We start from the raw sequence: 8,379 nt of genomic DNA, 5'->3' as shown, positions 1-8,379 counted from the left end.
ATGGAGGAGGGATGTTCTTGAGAATGATGGAGGGATGTTCTTGAGAATGATGGAGGGATGTTCTTGAGAATGATGGAGGGGTGTTCTTGAGAATGATGGAGGGATGTTCTTGAGAATGGAGGGATGTTCTTGAGAATGATGGAGGGATGTTCTTGAGAATGATGGAGGGATGTTCATGAGAATGGAGGGATGTTCTTGAGAATGGAGGGATGTTCATGAGAATGAAAGGATATTCTTGAGAATGATGGAGTGATGTTCTTAAGAATGATGAAGTGATGTTCTTAAGAATGATGGAGTGATGTTCTTAAGAATGATGGAGTGAATGTTCTTAAGAATGATGGAGTGATGTTCTTAAGAATGATACAGCCTGCAGCTCGCTATTGATAGCTGAGCGCCTTGTGTTATCGTCGCCAAATTCAGGTTGGTCATGGTGAGAAAGAAATGCTCATATTGAGCTATATTGAGACGTTTAGCTGCGAAGTCTTCGAAAGGCAATGATTTTTTCCTCCCAGCGTTCATGGGACACATAGACACAACTATAGCTAACATTGCCATTTTCTGCTTTAAGCTGCAAGCTGGAGCTCAATGGAGCTCCATTGGAGCTCAATGGAGCTACTGGAGCCACAATGGAGCTCAATGGAGCTACTAGCCAAGCTCCTAGTGCTAGGAGCTTGGCTAGTAGTCCAAGGAGCCATCTTTTGTGAAAAATAGCTGTAATGATGCAGAATGATAGCACGAGAGCAGAATGATAGCACGAGAGCAGAATGATAGCACGAGAGCAGAATGATAGCACGAGAACAGAATGATAGAACGAGAACAGAATGATAGCACGTGAGCAGAATGATAGCACGAGAGCAGAATGATAGCACGAGAGCAGAATGATAGCACGAGAGCAGAATGATAGCACGAGAGCAGAATGATTTATCTTTCTCTAGAACAACAGCAGAACGACTTCTCTTTTTCAAGAACAGCAGCAGAATAACATTCTCTCTCTCTCTCTCTCTCTCTCTCTCTCTCTCTCTCTCTCTCTCTCTCTCTCTCTCTCTCTCTCTCTCTCTCTCTCTCTCTCTCTCTCTCTCTCTAAATTAAAATTTTTCTCCATTTTTAATATTGTAATAATCAACATATTGTTCAATGATTCGTTAAATATTTCCAATATTTCCGGAAACTATTGCCAGCTCAGTAAAAAGTCCGCTTAATAATATTTTTAACACTGGCCAATATGCTAATTTGTTTAATTTGTGCTGTTACTTCTAGGAGAAAAAACTAAAAGCCAAAATTCATACAATGCTGAAGTAAAAAGATGATGATATATATATATATATATATATATATATATATATATATATATATATATATATATATGTCGTACCTAGTAGCCAGAACTCACTTCTTAGCCTACTATGCAAGGCCCGATTTGCCTAATAAGCCTAGTTTTCATGAATTAATGTTTTTTCGACAACATAACCTACCTAACCTAACCTAACCTAACGTTTTCGGCTACCTAACCTAACCTAACCTATAAAGATAGGTTAGGTTAGGTTAGGTAGGGTTGGTTAGGTTCGGTCATATATCTACGTTAATTTTAACTCCAATAAAAAAAAATTGACCTCATACATAATGAAATAGGTAGCTTTATCATTTCATAAGAAAAAAATTAAAGAAAATATATTAATTCAGTAAAACTTGGCTTATTAGGCAAATCGGGCCTCGCATAGTAGGCTGAGAAGTGAGTTCTGGCTACTAGGTACGACATATATATATATATATATATATATATATATGTCGTACCTAGTAGCCAGAACGCACTTTTCAGCCTACTATGCAGGGCCCGATTTGCCTAATAAGCCAAGTTTTATATATATATATATATATATATATATATATATATATATATATATATATATATATATATATATATATATATATATATATGTCGTACCTAGTAGCCAGAATGCACTTTTCAGCCTACTATGCAGGGCCCGATTTGCCTAATAAGCCAAGTTTTCCAGAATTATTATATTTTTCTAATTTTTTTCTTATGAAATGATAAAGCTACCCATTTCATTATGTATGAGGTCAACTTTTTTTTATTGGAGTTAAAATTAACGTAGATAAATGACCGAACCTAACCAACCCTACCTAACCTAACCTAACCTATCTTTATAGGTTAGGTAGCCGAAAAAGTTAGGTTAGGTTAGGTTAGGTAGGTAAGATAGTCGAAAAACAATTAATTCATGAAAACTTGGCTTATTAGGCAAATCGAGCCTTGCATAGTAGGCTGAAAAGTGCGTTCTGGCTACTAGGTACGACATTTATATATATATATATATATATATATATATATATATATATATATATATATATATATATATATATATATATATATATATATATATATATTTGTGTGTGTGTGTGTGTGTATGGCTTATACATTTTTAAAGATGGAAAAGTTATAAATAGAAAAACATGCAAACTCAAAAATGCGACACTTTCATTTTCAGTTTAGAAAAAAAAAATCATTGAAAACACGTTTTCACGTTCACCAACTTTCCTCAAGTGACGCGTTGGCCAGGAATGAGTTATATTAATTGCAAATTTTTGTATTCACTTCTCGTCCTTTCAAGGCGTCGTCAGAGCCGTGTGTGTAGGCAGTCCATAACTGTCCTCCTCGGGTAGAAGAGGATGCAAATGCGGCTCGCTGATGGTCAGAATTTTCGCGGGAAAAATTATCTTTACGCGGGAATATCAATTTACGCGGGAATTTATTAATATCTCTTTAAGCGGGAAGGTCTCTTTGCGCGGGAATATCTGTTGTTTACGCGGGAAAGTCTTTTTACGCGGGAATATCTGTTTACGCAGGAAGTTTCACTCTGGTTTTCCTGATAAACAAAAGCGATAATTCATGCGTTCTCTTCCGCAATCACTCATCTTTCACTACCATATCAAGGCGTTATCATCATTAAATCGACGTCGTTTTCTCACGTTGTGGCTTTTTTCCAAGGGGGTCTTGCACTCTTTCAAGGGGTCTTGAACTCTTTCAAAAGGTCTTGTAATCTTTCAAGGGGTCTTGCACTCTTTCAAGGGGTCTTGAACTCTTCCAAGGGGTCTTGAACTCTTTCAAGGGGGGTCTTGAACTCTTCCTAGGGGTCTTGCACTCTTTCAAAGGGTCTTGAACTCTTCCAAGGGGTCTTGAGCTCTTCCAAGTGGTTTTGCACTCTTCCGAGAGGTCTTGCAGTATCATGAGGGATCTTACACTCTTCCAAAAGGAATTGCACTATTCCAATGAGTCTTCCACTCTTCCAAGGGGCCTTACACTCTTCCAAAAGGTGTTGCACTCTTTCAAGGACTTTTGCACAACTTCCAAGGAGTCTTGCCTTCTTCCAAAGGAATCTTGCACTTTTCTGGGAAATCTTGCACTCTTCCACAGCATCTTTCCTTCCCCAAATGAGCGCCACGAGTGGTGTCACTCGCACGAAGAGTGACGCAAAGCCTCGTACTCGTTGATGCGTCGTTCTGGCTGGCTTGGGACCGCTTCACCGGCGTCTGGCCGAGACGAAGTGCGTCTTAAAGTATTGCGGTTTATGGCTCAGTTATCCCTTTTACTGTACCACCAAAGAGAACGGTGATGGAGGGGGGACTCGTGATGTGTTTGTATACTAGGGGGGGCACTTATGGGTTGCTTATCGAGAGGGGGAGGACGCGACGTGAGTGAGGAGAGTTGCGTAAGGGTGACGGGGGAAAGGTTTGGGCATGACATAGGTTCGGCAGTTTTCAATCAGAAGGTGAGAAAGCTGTACATCATTGCTCAATCATGGCGGACCTGGTACCTGGTAATCTGTTTGTAAGACGGAGAGGCGTTGAAGAGCCCGTCTAATTTATCTTCATTCCTGTCTCGTTTCCGGCAATTCCCGTCCTCCTACAGATTCCGTTGCATTATTTACGCAGTTGATCCCGTCGTAAAAATTGCGGTGGTTCATGGAAGTTAAAACCATCTTATTATTGACGTAGTTAGGGGGACTAATGAGTATCTTCTTCGATTGGTCTGGTTAGGTTTTTGACGCTTCTGGGGTAGCTAATCCGCTGTATTTTTTACGCTGCGGAAACCGAGAGATCTGGCTCGTATACTATGGACAGCATAGCTATATATCAGGGTATACTCTGGACAGCATAGCCATATATCAGGGTATACTATGAACAGCATAGCCATATATCAGGGTATACTATGGACAGCATAGCCTTATATCAGGGTATACTATGGACAGCATAGCCGTATATCAGGGTATACTATGGACAGCATAGCCATATATCAGGGTATACTATGGACAAAATAGCCCTATATCAGGGTATACTATGGACAGCATAGCCATATATCAGGGTATACTATGGACAGCATAGCCACATTCCAAGGTATGCTGTAGACAGCATTGCCACATACCAAGGTATAATATGGAGGTTAAGCGATCTAATCCTCCCCTAACTAATGGACCCCCCCCCCCCAACTTCACCGCTACAAAGAAGATTCACATCTCAGGTGTTCAGCATCCGTGATCTTCTGGCAGCATCTGCAGCATCCACCCTATTGCTATGCATAAACCTCCCTTACCTCCCCCCCCCCCCTCCTTCCCCGCCCCACGTGCCTCAAGATGCTCCAGTGGACTTGGGAGGACTCCAAGATGCTCCCGGAGGCTGGGTAAGGGATAAGGATAACACCCTGAGACTCCTAATGGTTATACATGGCCCTGAATACATGGCCTTGTATACATGGCCTTGTATACATGGCCTGGGGCTCTTGTAGCGTCTCAGGCCCCCCCCCCCCCCCTGGTGGCCCCAGATGGGTGTCTGTTCATTCAAGTAAAAGTGAGATCAAGGGAGACAGACAGACAGACAGACAGACAGACAGACAGACAGACAGACAGACAGACAGAGAGGCGAGTGGAGACGATGAATTCACTCTTACTTCATGCAGTGTTTAAACTTCCCCTCTGCCAGAAATTGCTCGGTCTGGACCAAACCGGTCTGGGTGTTTACTCAACCTCTCCCAACCTCACAGACTGGTTGGCCGGTTGAGGAACCTCGCTGCCTCTCCCTCTGTTGTCCCAACCACAGATTTGGGTCACAGGGGACAGAAGAAGATATTTACCCTCACCAATATTTTCAGAAAACCAGGCAACTCAACACCCCCTAAGGAAGCACATGGGAACATGAACAGAATTATTCACATGTCCTGTGTGTGTGTATATATATGGCCCTGTCGAAGGCTCTCTGTAAGGAATGGCAAAACGGCTAAACTCAGCTGGTAAGTCCGGACGAAGTTGTTTAGGTTCGAACAAGGTATAAGAAGGCGATTTCAAGTCCACAATTCCGGTTCGGTCTTAAGGATATAGTGTAACTACTCAGTCCCAAGTAACTACAATAGTCCCAAGGTAACTACTCTTCCTTAAACGGTTCTCAGTAAGCTGTTCCTTCGCGACTCAAGCTCGGCTAAAGAATAAATTTATTTATATACATTGATTTCAATAATTTATGAATAACTGTTAAGGTATTAGGTTTAGTTAGTCACTATAACACAATAATTAAGGTTATTGATAGAGAGTTAAACAACCTGAAGTCCGCCTGAACCAACTAGGAATGTGCGTAATGTTTCAAGCATATCATGGTGCAGGGGGTTACGGGGTGCGTCTGGGATGATCCAGGACGATAGTTCGATCCCACAGCAGCCCCGAGAGTTGGAGTGTTGAAAGTTCCACTCAGACTTTAACTGTTTATCTCAGTTTAACTGAGAGTAAAGGAGTTTTATTAAGGCTTTGATGCTGAAGTCTTTTTGGTGCTTTGCTGAAGTCTTTGATAATTTCCTGAAGTCTTTGATAATTTCCTGAAGTCTTTGATCATTTCCTGAAGTCTTTCATAATTTCCTGAAGTCTTTGATACTTTCCTGAAGTCTTTCATAATTTCCTGAAGTCTTTGATACTTTCCTGAAGTCTTTCATAATTTCCTGAAGTCTTTGATAATTTCCTGAAGTCTTTGATAATTTCTTGATGTGTTTGATAATTTCTTGAAGTCTTTGATAATTTCCTGAAATCTTTGATACTTTCCTGAAATCTTTGATAATTTCCTGAAGTCTTTGATAATTTCCAGAAGTCTTTGATAATTTCCTGAAGTCTTTGATCATTTCCTGAAGTCTTTGATCATTTCCTGAAGTCTTTGATAATTTCCTGAAGTCTTTCATAATTTCTTGAAGTCTTTCATACTTTCCTGAAGTCTTTAATACTTTGCTCCACTTTTTAATGCATTTCTGAAGTCTTACGTAACCTACTAAAATCTCCGATACTCCTGTGTGTGAATACTACGATGTATTTTTGATGTCGTAGCTCCATCATTTAGGTTGGTCAGACACGCGACTGCTCGTCTGCGACTCCCAGACACGTGTGGGGGCTAATTCTTCGGTAATTAGTCTAATTAGAGCTTATCCTGCCGTCGTCCGCGGTGGGATCCTCTCGGGGCCAGTGCCAACTATTAGCTCTGGCACTCGGAGCGTGGAGAGAATATATATATATATATATATATATATATATATATATATATATATATATATATATATATATATATATATATATATATATTGAGAGAGAGAGAGTGAGAGAGAGAGAGAGAGAGAGAGCGTCTCTGGCCTTCAAAAGGAATTCATTGAGTCATTTTGACCACCAATTCATTTTGACCATATCTCAGGTCCCCTATTTTACAATTTTTTTTTTTTTTGTCTTGTCGGAATTTATATCCTTAGTAACCATTATTGTGGTTATCTTGGTATGACTATTAACTATTATTGTAAACCATTACATATGTAGAGGCACCATTTTTGGGATTATAGTGTTGTTATGAACAGCCCAATCTCTCTTTAAATAATTGTGCTTATTTCCAATTATTTGGTTGAACGTTACAAAAATTGGACTGTTGTGCCCAATCGTTTTGTTTTATTGAATTAATGCAAATGGCATGCTATAAAAAATTCAAAAGCAGCAAGGGACCTAGCTTAACCTGTCAGAGCAATCCTAGTTAGGCCTAGTATACGCTATCTAAGGCCTATTATAGTGCATATATGTACTTTATTAGGCCTTGGAATGTTTATATGTTTGGATTTGGGGTTCTATCGTGCACTCTACACAATTATCAATACATAACATGAACATTTGTGAACATTGTGGTGTGCTGTGACTGTTCATTTTGAACGTTCCACTGAATACTTGCTGCAAGTACTGATATTTTAGGAAGCTGTGAGCTGTATTCTGGTTTCCTTGGTCACTTTCCCAAGACTTCCACGCACTACTTTCTCTGACTACTTCTAATGGCAACCACTTGGACTGGACGGTAGAGCGACGGTCTCACTTCATGCAGATCGGCATTCAATCCCACGACCTTCCAAGTGGTTGGGCACCATTCCTTCCCCTCCCTGCCCCATCCCAAATCCTTATCCTGACCCTTTCCCAGTGCTATATAGTCATAATGACTTGGCGCTTCTCCTGATAATTCCTTTCCTTTCCTTTCCTCCCCCCCCCCCTCCCTCCCTATTTCCTCTCACCACTTCTACTGGTCATTCCTTTTGGTCACTTCCCCTGGACACTTCCTGTGGTTTCTTCCCCTGGACACTTACTTGGGTCACTTGACCTGGCCACTTCCGGAGGACCCCATTCCTCCGGCCACCTCCCCATAAATTACCACTATCAATACCATCATTCCATCAGCCTATATCACTGCCCCTTTCCATCCTTCGATAATTTCCTTAACTACCGTTTCCCCCGAACCAGCATTGGCCCGAACCAATGAAAAATTGAACCAGCATTAGTTCGAACCAATGAAAAATTAAACCAACATTGAAATGGCACCCATTTCCCTCCCCCCCCCCCCCCGCCCCCCTGCTGATCACCCTCTAACGACAACCATTCCCCTCCCATCACCGTTTCCATGACTACCATGGTACTTCCACAGGTAATGTGTGGGGGGGGGGGGTGTCTACCATTCGATACGAATCTAGTGAAAACTAGCTCTTCTAGCTCACCGTACTGTCTCATCTACGGCAACAGCAAATGTAGCCTTACCATTGTTACGTTTGTTAAACGTTGTAATAACGGTTGGAAAACGTCGCGGTTACGTTGTCTGAACGCTGGACGCTCTATTCCCCCAGCAGAGATAGCCTAGGTCAATATTGTTTGCCAATACTAGGTCAATATTCTTTACGTTTTGTGTTTATATGTAACGTTCGTATTTTGTTGGTTACTAACGCAAATCTCTTCTCTTTTGTTTTCCTCTCTCCAGGGACCTGCGCAAGAACCAGCTCCATGCGCTCTCTTGGCGCAGTCTGTGGCCTGCGTCACGGCCTGG

At 41.3% G+C, this 8,379-nt stretch overlaps 1 long non-coding RNA gene across 1 annotated transcript in view; it reads left to right on the top strand.

Annotated features, from left to right (window-relative positions):
- The window catches only part of LOC138369851 (uncharacterized), a 13,976-nt gene extending 5,597 nt beyond the window's left edge, over window positions 1–8,379 (top strand). The window contains exon 3 of the long non-coding RNA XR_011229993.1: window positions 8,314–8,379. This is a non-coding gene — a long non-coding RNA (uncharacterized lncRNA). The remainder of the gene's footprint in view (window positions 1–8,313) is intronic.

Source organism: Procambarus clarkii, chromosome 30 (genome assembly GCF_040958095.1).
Source record: "Procambarus clarkii isolate CNS0578487 chromosome 30, FALCON_Pclarkii_2.0, whole genome shotgun sequence".
Lineage (NCBI taxonomy): Eukaryota > Metazoa > Arthropoda > Malacostraca > Decapoda > Cambaridae > Procambarus > Procambarus clarkii.
The sequence above is the reverse complement of the archived record's forward strand: the minus strand, read 5'-3'. Positions and strand labels throughout refer to the sequence as shown.